The 19,391-nt window shown below is 40.7% G+C and overlaps 1 long non-coding RNA gene across 1 annotated transcript; it reads right to left on the bottom strand.

Moving 5' to 3' along the window:
• Window positions 1-1,080: 1,080 nt before the first annotated feature.
• On the bottom strand, window positions 1,081-17,832 carry LOC114568337 (uncharacterized). Its single transcript, XR_003694268.1, has 3 exons — window positions 17,818-17,832; window positions 16,192-16,254; window positions 1,081-1,345 (listed from the first exon to the last, which is right to left on the bottom strand). It is a non-coding gene; the product is annotated as an uncharacterized LOC114568337 (long non-coding RNA).
• Between the last annotated feature and the right edge of the window lie 1,559 nt (window positions 17,833-19,391).

Below are 19,391 nucleotides of genomic sequence, written 5' to 3'. Positions count from 1 at the left end.
CACTATACTCTTTTGTCGCTAAAACTGCTATTGACATGCTCACAAATTATATTGACAAAGATCATATACGTTTGTTTACCTATCTAACATAAAGCACATTTAATGTTTAATACATATACTGTATATACTGACAACACACACCTTAAGGTATCATGGCAAACAGCAAAAGCAAAGGGTAAAGGAAAGCCATGAAATCTGGTAATTTCTGATTGACTGCACAGTGTAGTGTGGCATGTCAGAACAGCATTAAGTGGGTGAGCTAATGTGTAAGAAAGCTGTTTTTTCCCCCACAGCTGCAAAAACTGTCTTGGATCTGGACGGATCTTATCTTAAAGAGACAGTTTTTGTTATGAATAATTGTTTTTTTGACAGCAGAAGATGCTTCTCCTCCAGGCTAGCATTAGTGTGAAAGGGTGGTTTTAGCATGGTGTACTTTAAACATTTATGTGCATGGTTAAAAACTAAGTACAGTGCTTTGTGCTGCATAGGTAGATTTTTGAGGTAGCTGTACCTCACTTGAGTGCTCCTATGTTCTGCTAATTTATACTTCTACTCAACTACATTTCAGAGGGAAACATTTTACGTTTTACTGCATTTAGCTGACACCTAAAGTTACTACTTACTGTTCAGATTAAGATTTTACATACAAATCATATGATCTGTTTATAAAATATGATAAAGTGTTACAGATTAAACTACCCAACAGTATGAAACCGTTAGTTAGCTCCACCTTGGCTAAGTTCAACATTAAAGTTAACGCATCAACAATAATGAAATACTGGCCTTTCTGCATCATCAATACTTTTAATACTTTAAATACATATTATTGCTAATATGTCTGCACTTTTACTTAAGCAAACCATTTAAATATTTCTTCCACAATGGCAAGGTCAGCAGGAAAAAAAGTAGCAACTAAAAAAATATTCCAAATAATTTCTGTGCAGAAACTCACATAAGATAAGATAGACTTTATTAATCCCACACTGGGGAAATTCCTGTGCTACAGCAGCTCAAAAGAAAACAAATTACACACAAAAGAATAACACAAATACACATTAAGTGGACATAGGTGAAAAAAAATATACATTAAGGATAAGAAAAAGAAAAGAAACTTTTCTTAATACCCAACAGGCTCCATAAATCAAATTATTTTATTTTTTGAAGTATTATGTGAGAGATGGTCCAGTTAAGGGATGAGGTGAGAAATGGTTTTCTGAGATTTTAAAGGGTGAACCACGATGCGAGATTGGGAGTAGGGACGAAGATGAAGCAGACTTAAAGAAAGTCCCTCAGGACTTCACAGTGTTGCAAAGAAGGTGGTTTGTTGAGGTCAGGTTTGGTGGGCCTGTAACAGAAGTTTTGAATTTAAATTGAATTATTTTACACACAAAAAAAGAATAATTACAATTTGGAAGCACTCTAAACCCTTTTTATTCATATCACTATGAAAGGAACGGAGGGTGTGAAACAGCTTCAGTCATTTCTTGTTGTTACCCATATCAGCTGCACCTGGGCCAATATTATCAATTTGAACACCTGCCACGCCGGCATCCCGAGTTGTGAGACAACAGCAGCCTTGTTGGTATTCAAATACAAAGCTGTCACTGTAATGAAATGGATATTGCCAGGATGGAAAACAATTTGTCGGACGCTTACTCAGAAAGTACAGATTTTATTATGGAGATTGGTCTACAACCTAATTGACACAATGAGGTCAATCAAAATGTGTCAGACATTTGTTTTGCTCGTTACCAATAGACTCGTGTTACTCAGATATTTGTTTACTTTTTCCTTAAAAAACCTAACTTTACCATCTTTTAAACTCATAATAATAGCAGGTTCAGACCAGATCACATAACCTCCTCTTTATGGCGGGTGGTAATGATGCATATTAGACAAAAGCTATGGAAAAGAACAGATTGACTAGCACAACATTGTCTGCCACACAATGAAGTCACTGGCTGTGTTAATTGACCGTCAGACATTATATCTCAGGTGACATCACAGACATCACGGGCCTAAATTTAATGAAGCTTAGAGGGATGATGTATCAGCACTGTGTTATAACACATTATAGTAATTGCCTTGAGAGGAGAACTCCAACTAAAGAGCAACATTTCTTCTTTGATACGTCAAAACTTTTACATATCTCATCGGATTTTGATAGAACATATTGTAATGCTTCATTTTGTTTTTAAGAGTTTCAAAACACCTGATGAGGGTGCTAAAGTAAAATATAAACTCATATTTTAGACTTCACTGGCCCGATTTATAATACATGTTGAACAAAAGATACCTTAAACCAGTGGTTCTCAACCTGAATCGGGACCCCGAAGGGGGTCGCAAGATCATTTCTTGAGCCAGATAGTTGGATAGAAAAAAAATGAAATAACATATTCTAGACTGGGGAATGTTTTTTACATTACTGTGTGAGTTTGGTACATTTCATGTGTTATATTCAGAGCTGTATTTGTAAATCAGGAGGTCCTGGAACACAGGAGTCTGAAGGGGGGGCAGGGGAAGAGAGGAAGTCACATACAGGTGAAAAATCCACAGAGCCTGGAACACATTGGACAAGGCTAGGTGTGAGCTGCTAAAACTAAAAATAAATCAAACTGTCATTAAAGCATTTGTTTACATTTATTAATCAGATAATTAACAAAAATCCCTCAAAATCAGCAGGGATAGGCGTGTAGAAACGGCCGTTTACACTAGTTTGCAGCACTCTTTTTCGTTGTTGAGGGGTTGGGGGGTTGCAAACACCAACCTCATTATTCTGGGACCGTATAATACTCGAGCATTGGATACCATGATTTAAAAAAACGTCAACACATGCATCTGCTTGATATTAAAGATTTAGTGCGTATCTTTGTGATATTATTGAACGTCCGTTACATTCAAGCAATTGCCAAATGAGTTGCTATAAAGCTAATTAAATCTATCAGCTCCACACAACTCTCTCTGTATTTACTCAGTATGGCTGTGTTCAGAAGATTGTGGCGTCCAGTGACTTTCGGGCGCAGAAGATCGAGTCAAGATAATTACCTCTTCTGAAGAGTCCATCGTGTGTTTTTAATCCTCCATGTCCTCCTTGGTTACTAGCAACTGCGTTGGAGGAGGGGTTGGGGCACGTGCACGATCACGGAAGGCTTGTATCATGTGGACGCGCCAACAGTGTTGTTATTACATAGAATTCATCATGGGGGAGACAGAAATTACACACTATAGCTTTAAGGCAGCAGAAGAAGATTGGTTAATTGCCGCTACTCAAAATCAGGTCCTTTGATTTTGTGGGTTGAGTTGACAGGACTTTTTAAGGAACTTCAACTTGAGCATAAAAAAAATCCCCACGTTCAATGGGTTATTCAGAAATGTGCCTGTGTTTAAAAGGATTTGAAGAAAACATGTCCATGGCCCATTATGCACCGCGGACTGAATGAACACAAAGGATGTGTTCAGGTACACTTAGTTCTTAGTACTCATGGCTGCCACAAGCACTAACATGTTTGCGTCTCCTTTCAGCACTTCAGAAGATGCTTTCATTTTATTTGGTTAAAATCCAATTGTAGGATAGTGGAAAAATGACACTGGCATAAAGAACTTTGTTAAATTTGCATAATTGTAGCTTTCTAAAAAGGAATAGCTTGACATTTTAAGACATAATCTTACTTTCTTGTCAAGAAATAGATGATAAGATCAATACCACTCTCGTAATTGTCCATTAAATATGAAGCTATGGCTGGGAGATGGTCAGCTTAGCATAAAGAGCAGGAGCATGGGGACCCAGTTAGCCTGTTTCTTTCAAACGATTTATAATGTGTTAATTAGTGAGTTTTAGTGGATTCACCTTTGTAGAGCTGTTCCCCCCCCTGCTCCCAGTCATTATGCTAATTTAACAGTCTCCTTGTTGAAGCCTCATATTGGCTTACGGACATGAGAGTGGTATCTTCTCATCTAACTCTTGGCAAGAAAGCTAATAATAATTCCCCAAATGTCAAACTATTTGTTTTTATTATTATTTTTATTGGAGTTAAATAACGGAGTTGAGAGTAGACAGTTTTAATTGCAGACATCTCCCTGAAAGTTTCCCTGAAGTCGGTTCTCTCAGCTGCATGTCTGAATGATTCTAAAAGTAACCCAGAGGGTGATTTCTTTTAAATGACAAAAATGTTTAAGACCAATGTCAGATTTGCACCACATCTTCTGAAACTTTTACACCCAGCAACCTTTTCATTTTTAGCAAATAACAACTTTTGACATTTTGTATAAAGTGATAATTTTTCATTAGTTGAAGATCATTTTATGACAAGAGAACACCAAAGCTCTGCTTCTCCTCCTCCACCAATTTTTTGTCAATCTCTTCAAATGAATAACATTTGACATTTGAAATGTGAGGGCAGAGGAAGAGAAGCCGCACAGTTTGAGCTTCTCTAATTTCAATCAAATCAGTTGGCATGAGCCCAACCAGTGGCTCTGCCCTCTTACAGATCAATGGCCTCTGAGCCTTAATAATCTCTTGAATTGATTGGTTGCCTCTTTGATCATTACTCCAGCATTAACCAATCAAACATCTCTCTGGTAAACAAACAAATAAAGGCATCCCCGGAAGTTTGGTCCCAGAGGAGACACGAGTGATGTGAAGAAAATATATAAACTGAAATCCCCTTTAGAAGAGAATATCAAATCGTAAGAGTGCTAAATATTTCACTGACTTGATGAAATATGCATTGTAGCCCAGAATGGAGGAAAAAATGCAATGATTTGGATGCATTATGTATGAGAAGGTCTGCTGGCAAAAATGACTGCACTGTTGAACGATCACCATTTCACTATCACCACAGCACAATGAGATTTTGTTATTACTACGCATCACTCAATTCATTTGGAAAGTGCATACAGTTTGCATTTTGTATTAAGGGCCTAACTTGTGTGTGTACCGAATACAGATGCTCACTAATGAACTTGAGCACTGACTGGGGTCGGATGTGTCCTTTGCCTCTGCCTCACTTGATGAATCTCACTGTGGTTCAGTCCCCAAAGAGAAGTAGATTACTACTCATAAAAATTAACTATAGTTGCATAACGCAAATATTTATTAGGCTGCTAACGGGGAAATAACGGAGTCGAGTGAATTTTCATTGTGCAACAATGTCTTCAGCACAAACACAATTACTTTGCGTCACTCTGGCTCGATGGGCCTGAAAAACAGAAAATCTGAGTGCACAAACAACTCAATGTAAATGTGGTTTACACACAAATATGGAGTGTGATCTTCATAAGTAAATAGGCCCTCTCGTTTGGACACAGGTGAGTGAAAACATAAATATACAGTAGCTTATGCCTTATTTGATGCCATTTAACTAGCCTGGGCCCTGTTTCCCAAAAGCATAAGATGCTCTTAGAAAGAATCATAAATTAACCACCGATAGGAAGCACTGGCCTAATATATTAATCTCTTTTGGAGCTGAAATGCCACATTTACTGTGTTCTTTTTTTAAAGTTTCCACAGCTTCTCTTTTCTTATTATTTATAATACATATGTAATTTGCCACATGTTTATGTGGTATAGGTCTCGTACAGATCGATGACGTGAAACTCATGGGGACTGTCAAAACCTTTTCATCACTTTAAATTGTATTCAGCATCACGTCCAGGCATCACAAAAAGCCAGCAATAAGAAGCTCTTAACGGCGTAGAGCTCGTAGAAAACACTCTTAACTTCTAAAATCAATCATTACAGTGCCCTGCATGGTGTTGTCCACAAACCGGCATTCACTTATATGCGTCATGATTTAATTTGACATGATCTTACTTCTTAACTTGATAGCTTTCCTCTTTAAAAGCAGCGTTGAGGTTAGTCATACAACACACTAAAGGATCATTTGAAAGTGTATGATATGATATTTTATTTACGTGTCATGCCACTAAGTGGCTCATTGCACACGGAATTACACGATACCAATACAAAAGTAATTTCATTCAAAACTTCCGGTCCAATGTCCATGCACAACATACTCTACTTTGCACAAAATAAAGAATAAAGAAAACAGCAGCCACAACACAATTGTCCAACTAAATATTTCATACTTAAAACAAAACTACAAACATTAAATAAATACATAAATAAATAAATAGCTAAATATGTCACTTCCAGACAGAATCATCGCTACAAAGCAGTCTTCCTTTTAGCCCATGCTTGTTCTGAAAAGTATGAACATTAAAATGTCTTATGTTCAAACAACCAAACTAACAGATCTATATCCTACCTCATCTTTTGTTAAATAATTGCAATCTTAAATCATGATAAAATGAACTTCATTTTCGATTTCATTGAGATCACATAAATAACGCACTGCTCACTGGTGCCCGACCAACATCCTGTTTCAATATAGAGAGGGATTATACCAGACATGAACTGAGCACACACAGATCTTTTCACCTAGGACAGATTATATTTTACATATTTTGCAATACCAAACTCATATTTCATCAAAATATAAGTTTTGAGTGTAACTCAACCAGTAATCATTTAGGTGGAGAAAGGCATGATGTGCTTGTTTATGTGGCCCCTGTTACTCTACCAACTAGGCGAGGTTTACACTGAGGGCCAGATGTACGTACATTTACATGGTACAGGACCACGGCCAACCCGCAGAAAGCGCACGCTGTGATACTTCAGCTTACGTCGAATTTACCAAACCAGCAGTTCCTCGGGTAATCAGTGCCTTTCTCCGCCCACTATACCATAAATTGCGCTGTAGCAAAGCGTTAAGTACTGGTGCTATGATTCATTGTCATCTTTGATTTCTTCCAGTAGCCTGTCTTTAATATTGCATGGCTGCTTAATCTGTAACGCTTAATGATTTTGTCTGATCCTTGTGGCAAAAAACGTTTCAGCTTGTCTCCTTGGCCTATGTCTTCGTCTTGCTCGGATTACTGCTGCCATTTCACCAGGAGGGATATGTGAGGAAACTTGCTTCCACGTTTACACCTGCTTTTAAGAGGCAGAGAATGTTCACCGCAAAATAGAGGCGCGCTTTCACGCATGTTTTTTGTACATAACGCGGTATACATAATTAGGCGCACTTTACGCTTCCTCTCCCATCTCTTTATGGGAAACTCCCACTTTCCCCTTGACCCTCCCGTGAATGCATATGCATTGTCTGTTTTGTCTGAAAATGTCTTATCTGTTGTAATGTTTTATGTTTTGTGTGGACCCCAGAAAGACTAGCTGATGTCTTGCATCAGCTAATGGGGATCCTAATAAAATAAAATAAAATAAAATAAAATCAAAGCATGACACGGAAAAGCGCAATTTGCCATTTTCAGTTCCCGCGACAGGCAGTTCGCGCTTTAACCTCAGTGCGGCCTGTACGTACCTCGCCATGCTTTTACGTGCACGCTGCGAAACAAATACGCCTGAAGTGGGTGCAAAAACGTTAGTACATCTGGCCCTCAGAGCTGCTACAGAGCAGGCCCCATAAAGTAAATAGATAATTGGATACTTTTTCCTCCCACATGGTGTTAGTGTTAAAGCAGCGTCACTTCAAATGTGTTGATATTTGCACACAAATCTTTTGGACAGGAATTTAAAAAAAGGTAATTTCATCAAAGCAGGAGGGCTTTTATAACCGCAGGCTCCAGTGTTTGCGATGGATTTGTATACCCAGCTCAGTGCCCAACTCTGAGTAACAAAACAATGAAATGCTCTAGGCTCAAACAAACAATTTTATCAAGGTAGTGTGCAGGGAGGAGTGTAACTTGAGCATGTCCATCCTGGGCATGTCTCTTTAAAGGGGCTGGTTTCCTAAAGTGCACTACTCAATGTTTTACAAGGGTGACACCTCACTGCCTGGTTAAAACTCGGCATCTCCCACAGACACAGATAAAAGAGATGACAGTCTGGAATTCCTGGAGATCCCGGTCAATTTTTTTCCGTTTTACTTAATACAATCTTTACTTTTGCAGCAGCTATTTTCTATGGGTTTCTACTGTATGCAGTAAGACGTGCTATACAAACACAGTTGAGACAGAACACGAGATTTCTGCTACAAAAGCCACATTCAAACCCACTAGTACTGTAAAAAGAAAACGGCAAAAAACAAAAACAAAATCACACTGCCTCTTGAAGGGCATAGACGTATTCATGACTTGTAGAATGTGCATACATTAGACGCATCGTATTGTCCACAAAAGCTCCATGGACATGAAAAGTACTGAGTGTGCACTCAAAGAAATTGTGAGTCTTGGCAATATGCTACAAAGAATAAACTTCAGAAGCCTCAGCAGATAAATAAAGCCAGTATTTGCTTTAGAGCCATTAGTCAGGGCTACTATGCAATAAATTGAGGCAGATGTTACATCATCCCAAGGTGTAAAGGAACGGACTGTGTGGCTTTGTCTGAGATGAGATCCTTGATATACAGGTGCTTTAGAGGGCTGTATTCAAGCTGCCTTATTACTGGTTTCACTTTCAAGGAGAATCAGACACCACCATAAAATAGGATACTTCAAACCGGCTTTTCCCTCTCTGTATGACAAAGACTAGAGATCATTTTTTTCTGAAGTAACAATCAGAAGATCACTCACGGCCTGCACTGTATCCACAAGCAATCTTCTACCTATCTTGAATCAAGCCGTCCAAAAATGGAGTTTGACTGTACAATAACCAAGCCATAAACTACAAAGGACTCTGCTCCCGTCTTTGGTTTTTGAGATGAGTTGCTTTTGACTGCATCCTGCTGCTTTTTCATGCCCCCTCTTTTCTGTGAGTGTGTGTGTGTACGCTTAGGGGACTGAGATCTGCCTCATTGACATTCATGTATTAATTTGATGTCAAACAGTCTAAATATTTAAGACACTAGAGGGCAAAGGGAAGAAATCCGGGAGCAGTCACAAGATGCTATTACTGATTGATTGTCCTCACTGATCTGCACTGCAGTGTTGCATGCATTTGTGCACACGTCTGTAGGAGTGATTAGCTACATGTAGATGCTTATGAGAGGATGGCTGGTGTGTGAGTATGGCCATGTGCATTTCCGTGTCTGTGACAGAGAGGGACAGAAAGATCTCATAAATATGTATATCCGTGTATGCACATCAACGTCACTCGGTGTGCTCACATCACTGTGTGCTGCTGTGTGGGTCCTTGTGTCTTTTTTCACGTCCAAACGATGAAATTCAAAAAATATATATATCAAGGCAAGGATGCTGTTTGCATGGCTTTGATCTTTGACTTTGGTCAACAGAAAGGGGGAATAAATCCTCTTTTTCTTGTTCTCACTTCCTCACAGACAAAAATCCCTCACTGTTTCTCACTAGCTCTCTTGCCAAAACCCAATTGTATCCAACAAATGCGGGCTTCAGAAAAAAAAATCTCAAATCCACTTTCTAAATTGGTATCCGGATTTAATCTAAACCAGTGATTCCCGACAGGGCTACTTGTACACCATGGTGTACTTCGGCAGTTGCAGGAGTTACGTGAAGCTCACTTTATTAACTCAAGTGTGTTAAGAAGAAAAATAAAATGATATGATTACAAATCAGTGCGATGCTGATCATTACTGTATCAACAATAACCAGTGAGCTGCCCATCAACCTTAATCAATTCATTATTGTAATTAACACTACATGTTGTAATTGAAAGTTTGTCTGAAACTAGTCTGCAAGCGAGCAGAGAAGTTGAAATAGACTAGTTAGCCTACCAGAGCATATGAGTGGAGTGGAGCAGTGAGAATATCCGCACCTTATGCAAGGAGCTGTTCGTTCCCTCCGCTCCCCTGCTCAAAGCTGCTCCAGGCTGTTCCGCTTAATATTGCTCCACACTCAACTCGTATTTCACCCCACTCCACTCAAATCGCTCACCACTCGCTTCAAAAAGAGGAAAAGAGCTGCATTGTATTTATCAGATGAACGGCGCCTGCCTTCCCAATCATGCCTGGAGCTCCGCAAGCAAAATGGCCACCGGATGACAGGCACTGGGGGCATGGAGGGAGTCGCCATTCATCTGCATGTACTGCATGTACTGGCCGCGCTACAGTCACAGAGACAGGCTCGGGCATGCTTCGAACTCATGGTATGAGCTGTACCTGGGCAAAATTTTAGCGGAGTGGAACGGAAGATGTGGCAATGCTCCAACATTTTTAAACTCCGCTCTGCGTTTCATCCAAAATCCTACCACTCACACTCCCTCCACACCTGCCACTTTGGCCTGGGCTAAATCTGCATCACACAAACATGCCCCCCTCATGTGACATGTCAGTCTGTCTCTGTCAATCAGCTAACCACGCCCACTTCTCTAAAGACACTAAACTAGTATCATAACAAATGGTTGAAATAAGTAATTAATAAACATTTGAAATTGTAGCGTTAGACATTTCTGCAGCAGTCTATCGTTATTACAGTCACCAAAGTGGTTAGCCAGCACCTTCTAGTGGCACGGGAGAAAAATGACAGACCGCCATCATCTCTTTGGTCTGGGAACTCACCGACCGTTTATTCTGTGCATGCTCACAATAGCATCCTAGTGGACGCAGGCACACACGTTCTAATATGACATAACTGCATAGGCTATTTAACATGGCTTTTCTATTCATATTGTCAAATATACTCAACAGAAATAGTTAGCTTAAAGTAAAGGATAGAAACGTCCAGCAAAACAGCTGTTCTTCCACTGTGTTATAGTAGCCATAGGGGCCGCTGAAGAGAAACCACTGATCTAAACCAAGCCTTCTGTACACACATTCAGTGCATTTACATGCAGTTAAAAAAAAAAAATATATATATATATATATATATATATATATATATATATATATACACGATTATATTCAGTTACCCCAGAGTTCTCATAACCCGGTTAACAGACCTAGAAAACTCCTTAATTAACCGGGGTATTCCTGCATGTATACACCTCAATCGGAGTTAGGTTGGGTTAAACGTCTGTGTATGCTCCATACTGCCCCTCCCCACTCCACTGAAGTGGTTTTTGATAGTGGTATGCGATACTGCAAAATTTGATATTGATACCGATACAAAGTAAATACAGGGCCAGTATCGCCGATACGATACCGATACTTTTTAAAGGCCCTATGACATGCTGCTTTTTGGATGCTTTTATATAGGCCCTAGTGGTCCCCTAATACTGTATCTGAAGTCTCTTTCCTGAAATTCAGCCTTGGTGCAGAATTACAGCCACTATGAGCCAGTCCCACAATGAGCTTTCCTTAGGATGTGCCATTTCTGTGTCTGTAGCTTTAAATGCTATTGAGGAGGAGCGAGGGGGAGGAAGGTGGAGGGTGGGGGTGTGGCCTTGACCAGCTTGAGGCCAGAGTTGTAGCTCTATTTCCTCATGGGCGGCCCAAATTTTCTGGGCAACTGTGGGCAGCAGGCAAAACAGAAAGGGGAGGTAACCTTTCCCCTTATGACGACATAAAAAGCAGATTCCAGATCGGCCCATCTGAGCTTTCATTTTCTCAAAGGCAGAGCAGGATACCCAGGGCTCAGTTTACACCTATCGCCATTTCTAGCCACTGGGGGACCATAGGCAGGCTAGGAGAACTCATATTAATGTTAAAAATGAAATGAAATTTTCATGCCATGGAACCTTTAATGGATCTTTAATTAATCTGAATGAATTTTCATGACCTTTTAAGTGGTTTTGTGATTTTTTTCCTTTGGGTTATTAATAAGTTAAAACCCAGGACAGAATTTTCATATGCTTGTATAAATTTGTTATGTCAACACTGTATCTTACAGCCATTTTACAAATTATACAGCTTGCCGTTGTTTCATTTTTGGCCTGAAAGATGTAGCCACGCAGCGCTCCTCTTCCTCTCTGCCATTCTTCTGCTCTATCTCTGTCCTGCTTGTGTGTGTGTGTGTGCTAATGGCGGGCCTGGCTGCTTGCTTGCTTGTTTGCCTGCCGCCGCTAAGTCACGTGACGGTACAACATAAAATCACAAGGGGGGGGTGGAGGAGCAAAGTGTGCCTGCTCCACGCTGTGACAGGAGCGGCACTTGAAAGCAACGGCACTTACCAAGACACAGACAGCCAGGTCGCCTCTTTGATAAAACCGCAGCAGTGCATAGCCTACTTGAGAGATACTAAAACTAAAGCATCAATCTCATTACATTACACTGGTATTGATCAATACCAGTGGAATGTAATGTAGCTGCCCACCACTAGTTTTTGACCAGAAAATAATCTGTCAGCGCTGTGACCGTCATACCGTCGCTTCGATACAACAAAACCAAACAGCGGTGCTCGGAATCAGCAGCAGCGGCAAACTACGGCCCGTCTGCTTCAATCCCCGCAGAGCAGCGGACACCGGGAGATGGCTAAACAGATTGTCCATCTCTGGGACTGTCAACACTGTGTCCCTGCAAAGAAGTAGAGGGAACAAGCCCTGGCTAATGTTAATGTTAGTTAGCCCGACACCCGACACTGAACGTTACAGATAATGAGCCAAACAAAGCTCTCTGTCATCTGGCAAGAGCGCTGTCCTTTCATACGCTGTGACAAAATGTGTGAATGAAGCATTTAGTTGTAAAATTTGACTAATTTAGTGGTCGTTCGGTATCATTTTGACATAGGTCGACCAGAAGAAAAAGACAGCTGTGCGTTAGAAGAGCGCCACCTACTGTACCGGAGGTAGAGTAACACCTGTAATTCTTCCCAGCTCCTGAGAACAGGGAGAACTGGCATAACCTGGTTGTAGGAGCTGCATATTGTATGTTGTTTATGGTCTCATTTATATTATTTATTGATTACTATATTGTGCACTTATATTGTAGGTAGTGGGCGTTTTCATCGCGGTTTGAGCGGAACATATTTGTTGGCTTCATCTGTTCACCTAGGTTTTTTGGGCTTTGACAGAGAGGGGGTGAGCCTGGGAGCGAACACTTTCTGTTGAACGCCGCACTAACGCACTTATTTTGACTCACAAAGTAACTTTACATTTGGTAACTGCAGTGCTAGTTGTATTTTTTACGCGTGGAGGAATAAATCATTGCAATACAATCTTGAACGCGTCACAGTGTGTTTATGCATCTCTCAGTGTTTAATCCCTCGCAGCAGCACTTTGTTGGACTGCTTACAGCCGCAATACTGGTTATTCAATTATACGCCGGTTACTGCTGGGCATGTAACCGCACTGATTATGCAAACTTAAATATTTTGGGATTATATTCGACTGTCAAAATGTTTTGTTGCGGTCTTATTTCTGTTTATTTAATTGTAAAGTGCACTGCGAACCATATTGAATGGTGATTTTCACTTTTAAATCAAATTTGATTGATTGAATTTGACTCGCATGCTGTCTTTCAGTGATGCATTTGCCGATTATCGGAGGCTAAAGATACACAATGCAAGGTGTGAGAATGGTGTGAGGGAGATGAAAAGGGAGGTCACTTGAGACGAGCACCCCAGAGAAAAGGTTGCAGAAAAGAGCAAAGAGCCTGAAGACTGTGAGACTGAAAAGAAAGGGTATAATGGCTGTTAAAAACCATGTCCCTCTTTTCATGTTCATTCTTCCTCTTGTGTCCCCAAAATGACACCGCTGAACCATAAAATGCTGCAGCGCTCACCTCTCACCTGTCTTGTGTCTGACACAGATCGGTTTGCGACAGTTTGACACCAACAGTCACCCCACCGTTTGGTGTGGAGTTCCGGTTATCAAGCCTGCTGCCGTGAGCCTCAATTCTTCATGCTCACTGAAGGCACACAAAAGGAGGCAGAAAGAAAATGGCATTTGAAATTCTGAGAAAATACAGTGCCACAAAGGGATTGTTGATGAAAAGCATTGTGGAATTTAAGAGGGATTGAAAATGCGATTTAATTTCAAAGACATTTTTTGTTGTCTGCCTTTGATGTAACCAACAGAATTGATTCATAAGGTTCCTTTTTCATGAAAAATCATACTGCTGCAAGAAAACTAACCTTCTATAAAAACACAATCAATTGGACATTTGCCTCTTGGCCAAGGCCTTTCTCCTTCATCTTTAGGTAATTCATTTCATGTAAAAAGAAGTATTTTTTGCGTTCTTTTCTGTCACTCCAAAAGGATCTACTTTTTTCTGTTCTTCTTTTCCACTCATTTACTTCTCTGTTGTTCATTTCCGTCTCTTTTGGTTCAACTAGGCAGTTGTGTCGTGTAAGTTTAAAGAGCTTTGTTAAATATTAATAACTTCATCGACTCAGTCAAATCTTTACTCATTCCACCACAACAAGGCATATTTCTGCCTCACTTAAAAGAGAGGAGAGGAAAGAAGAAGACAGCGTGAAGAGCTTGTGTCTTTTGAGCCGCTATTAGACTATCTGTTTGAAGCTAACTGAGAAATGGGCCCCTCCGGCAACTGCTGTTCACCACACAAGGTGAATGAGGCCAGCTTTAGAGTTGCAACTGCACACACAGACACTAAGCACGAAAGGAGACGCAACCCACTGTGGATCAGCTTTTAACTCACAGTAATTACAAATTATGAATATAAATGCTAGGGCACATTTTTTAGGATAGAGTCCTCATTTAGAGAACAATCAGCATGCAGTGGTTTTGAAGGGGGAGGCTACACGCAGATACACTCACATACACGTTGTGCTCAGCGAAAAATCAGCTGATTCAAAGATATGCACTCAGTATTTATTCTCACACAAAAACGGTGAGGTTTTTACTGCTGTTTTTACATAACGGACACGCCAATAAAGACACAAAATGAGCGTCATCTTTGTGCCTTTTGGTAGCTGATAGGCTGGCAATTGGACATTATGTGTAACAGTGGCAGAGTCAGGATGGCTGTGATCACACAGGGTGTATTGTTCACCTTCTCTGTCACAGCTTCGATAGAGCAAGAAGTGTTATATCTATAGATGGGTGATTAGCACCCTAATCTGTGAGAACAGTCGCCTTCCTACTGAGCTGGGGGCATGGTGATGCCTCTGGCTATGGATATCACCAGGGGTGTTGGACTATGGGTGGAAAGGGGACATACAGCTGGAACACACCACACACGTAAGTGTCGTAAGATTTGGGAGGTGCGAACATTAGCTCCTCTACAAACCTCTGTGACCCACGGTTGCCCCGAGGAAAATCCAACATATCCGTGATCCGATGGCCGATGAATCCAACGGCCACAAGGGGGCGCTAGTCCGTTACCGCCCGTCATTCACCTTCGATTGGGATGAATTTTCATTTTCTGTTAGTTTAACATATGTATAGATGTGTGCATGTTCAACTCGGAGAGCTCGTGGCAGCACCCAAAAACTGCTCACATCCAAAACATGACACTCAAAGGATGGAGGGAATGTGCACGTTGTGTTATCAAACCACTGAAAACTAATACAACAATGATGTGGCCTTAAACAACCTCTTCACTGATGCTCCACATGCAGAATGTATTGTCATAAAAGTGTAAAATGATGTAAATATGATGGTGGAGCAAAGTAAAAAGCTGTCTGTTCTAAAGCTCTGCCATTTTGCTTTGCCTTGTGATGGTCATAGGGCTTGTAATTAAAGACAGCCTGCTTCCCTCTCAACTAGGACAGAACAGACACAACATGTGGCAGCATGAAATTCACTGTGACACCACTAGCTACCAGTGCCAACAAAGAAAAAGGAGGGAGAAAAAAAGAGTAAGGGTTGGGCTAAGGGAATAAAATATGATGGAGAGGAAGTGTAAGGAGTGGGAGGAAAGATGAGGAATGATCCCTGATTGTGCTTGTCTTATGAGGGGCATCCATCAGGAGTGACACCGGGACAAATAAAACCCTTTTTTCCCCATATTCAATTATATAGCGTGTGGCAGGTTTTTTTTTCACACAAATACACACAAGCCCATACATTCACAAGCGTACATGCACACATTCATTCCGACACAGGCACACGCTCTCACTTCTGATTCACATGTGTGCAGCGCATTACAATCTAATGTGACTTATATTTAGCATCATTCTCACAGAGGATTGTTTAATCTCTACTAAGGAAGATTTATTGCACGATGGAAGCACTTTTATATGTAACAAAAGCTGACAGTTTCATGAAATAGAATACGAATCAATGGAGGACTGAGTCGCAGCTGCAGTGTGCGTGCACAGACTCCCACGTAAATTACAGTTGGACGTACATTCGGCGACGCAGATTAGAACCGTCTACAAACTTCAGGGACGGGGAAAAAATGATGTTGTTAGCGGCCTCACCTGTTAGAAGGGGGAACGGAATCCTGGAGGACAGTTGGCTCGATACGCCTGAGCTCCAAAATGCTGATGGGAAGAGAAGAGATTAAACAAGTGATTAGAAGAATTTAAACAAGTTTTTGAAGGATGGAGAGAGAGAGGGAGAGAGAGAGAGAGAGAGAGAGAGAGAGAGAGAGAGAGAGAGAGAGAGAGGTGGAGAAAAAGACAGATAAATAATAGGCCCGAGGATGAGAAAGAAGGAATCAATGTTTAGCTAGTTTGAAAGCCAAGAAAGTGTCAATGAGGAGTAGGTCTGAGACTCCTTCGCAGATCAACAGTCTCACCCGGTTCATTTTTGTAAATGAATAAGTAAAGAGATGAATTCAGTGAACTGTCTGTGTGTAATATTTCATAATTACAATGGAACTGGAGTAAAAATGCAGCAACATTTTCAGGAAAACAATTTGGACGAATTGCTTTGGATAGTTTCCGTAACAAAACACCTACACTGCAATATCACTGAAATTGCAATGGTGCTGAAAAGTCCTAAGTTATCATGACTGCATGGGCTAGTGCTGCTGGTATGAAAAGTTGGCATTTTTTGCATGGAACCATGTTTAAAAATTAACTGAATTGAAAATCTATTTCTGCTGAGAAATGTGTGTGTATGTATGTATGTATGTATGTATGTATATATATATATATATATATATATATATATATATATATATATATATATATATATATATATATATATATATATATATATATGCAGAAATAGATTTTTGGCTAATTTGTTTTTGGCTTGCATACTTACGTATTAGGCCAGAATTGTAATTACCAAAATAAAGGAAATTATAAGTTTTGTGTTGGCACTAAAAGTTGTTTGTGAGGTCACTTTAATTTCAACAGCCACACAGGCTGCGGCGCGGGAAGTCATTTTCAGCAGGGGGTGCGGGGTGCTGTCCCCCCTCCATGAAGTAGGCTACATACGGTGCGAACTAAATGGGCACTAAATCACATGCCAGTCACTACTGGTCAAAAGATTCCTTTGCAGCGGCCCGGGTTTAAATCCAACCTGCGGTCCTTTGCTGCGTGTCATTCCCTCTCTCTCCCCCTTTCCTGTCTATCCACTGTCACTATCGAATAAAAAATAATAAAAAAAAAAAGATGAATGACTAGTCCAGCTGAGCAGGCATCCAGTTCAATAAACCAAGTACTGCCATCTGACTCACACATCACAAGACAGTGTTACAATTAATTAAATCATACCAAAGCGTTGTATGGCTCAAGACTATGGCGATATAGTATTTACTAAAAATCACCCAAGCAGAAAGCACAATAGTAATTCTGAAACGTGATTGACTGAAGATACAACAATGCCATCACACAACACAGCTGAGTGCAGGTTGCAAAATAACAGTCACTTAGTCAGCTGCAACTTCACAAACCGCAAAAGCCAACATATAGGCTACTGCACTTGACAACTGTCTCATACAGGCCTATAGCAGCATCACAAAATTATGGTGCAAAAAGTCTGATATGCATGGCATTTCAATAAACTAAACAAAATATGTACATTATCTGGTCACACGGTCACAACAGATTATATTAACCTACTCAATTTACAGATAGCATAATAACTCTTACCTTTAGAAGTTCTAATTTCTTGTCTTTTTCTTTGCAAAGTCGCAGATCAAATCCTCAAAGTCCAGCTCCCTCAGCAGCTCGCTAAACCCTGCTACACATGCGCTGCTGTGTGTTGGGAGCACTTTACAGGCAACGCAACAAATGTCTCCGGTGGACAGTGAATATAGAATCCGCTCCCGTGGTACCGTTTCGCCGTTAGGGCAGTGCCTCGTTAGTGAGAGAGCGGGTCTTTCTGCCGCGGCGCCAGCCTCGTCCCCCCTCCGAGATGCTGGACATTTAGCCGCCGATTCTGAAAGGCTAATATCCCTCTGGGTATAACTTCCTCCCGGACGGTCTCTGTAATCGGTCCCCGTAGTGCAGGGTCTTCAGAGATGATGGTACCTGAGGGGCCATTACCTTGTTCTGTAATGCTGATGACCGGCCTCATTTCTGTCTTTTTCCACAACAACTTCGCTAAAGTTAACGTTAGCTACCGTTAGCTGTGGCTGAGTGTAGCTGGTGGAAGGCAGCGATTCTTCCAAGCTAACGTTGGCTAGCTCCTCGACATCCTCCTCTTCGTCATTCCCAGCTCTTTTTAAAAAGCTATTTATTCGCGGGACATTTTTATAGCAGCCGCTTTCTCTCCGTTTTCCACACTTTCACTCGCTGATGCAACCCAATCTGACCGGGGATCAGTTACAAATTAATTCCACTCTTTCAATCTCAACGCGTTCTTAGAAAGCTGATATTGGATCAGTGCGATGTAAACAACCTGCTCTATGCCCACCCACCTTTATCTTTAGCCAATCTACACAGTGCATGCGGCCTTCTCCCAATCATTACATTAAACAACTTTTATTTTATTCTGATTGGATAATTAGCACCATAATGATTAATGCCAATTGGGTAATACGGGCTTGATTGCAGTTTGCCAACAAGGGGTGCTGCAGCTCCCCCAGCACCCCTACTTCCCGCGCCTATGCGTTGTACCATGTGTGATGGGAACTTACTGTAGAAATCCTTGCAGTGGAAAAGCAGGATAGAGCTGGATCCTTAGATCTCTTAAATGTAACCTGTATGCCATATCAGGTACTTAAAGAACCATTAGAAAAACCAAGACAAACCATTACCACTTCTACACATGACCAATCACAGCTATGAGATGTTTTATGTACCTACAGGAATGACCTGATTTATATATGTAGTACCATAAGCAACATGTATCAGTCATGTCCATACTTCGGTATTTAGTATTGCTAGAACTTAAGAGAAAACTATTAAAAAAAATGAAAAATAAACTAGTGCTGTGAGTGAAGAGGCAATTTATCACTATGCAAAGCAGTGCAGTAATAATTATAGTAATGCCTCTTTGTCGTTTGCCTTATTTCTGGAGAGTAAAATGTCTTGTGATGCCAGGCGCTCACTCATAGCACCATCCGCCATCTTTGAGCATTTGAAAATGCCAAAGCGTGGGCAGAAGGGGGGGGATTTGATCCAAAACTGTGCTGACTGGAGAGTGAGCTCTGAAAGCCAAAAACCTTAACACTTGGCAAGTTATTTTTGGGTCATTAATAATGTTCAACATGTACCCAAAA

Source organism: Perca flavescens, chromosome 14 (assembly GCF_004354835.1).
Source record: "Perca flavescens isolate YP-PL-M2 chromosome 14, PFLA_1.0, whole genome shotgun sequence".
NCBI lineage: Eukaryota > Metazoa > Chordata > Actinopteri > Perciformes > Percidae > Perca > Perca flavescens.
The sequence above is the reverse complement of the archived record's forward strand: the minus strand, read 5'-3'. Positions and strand labels throughout refer to the sequence as shown.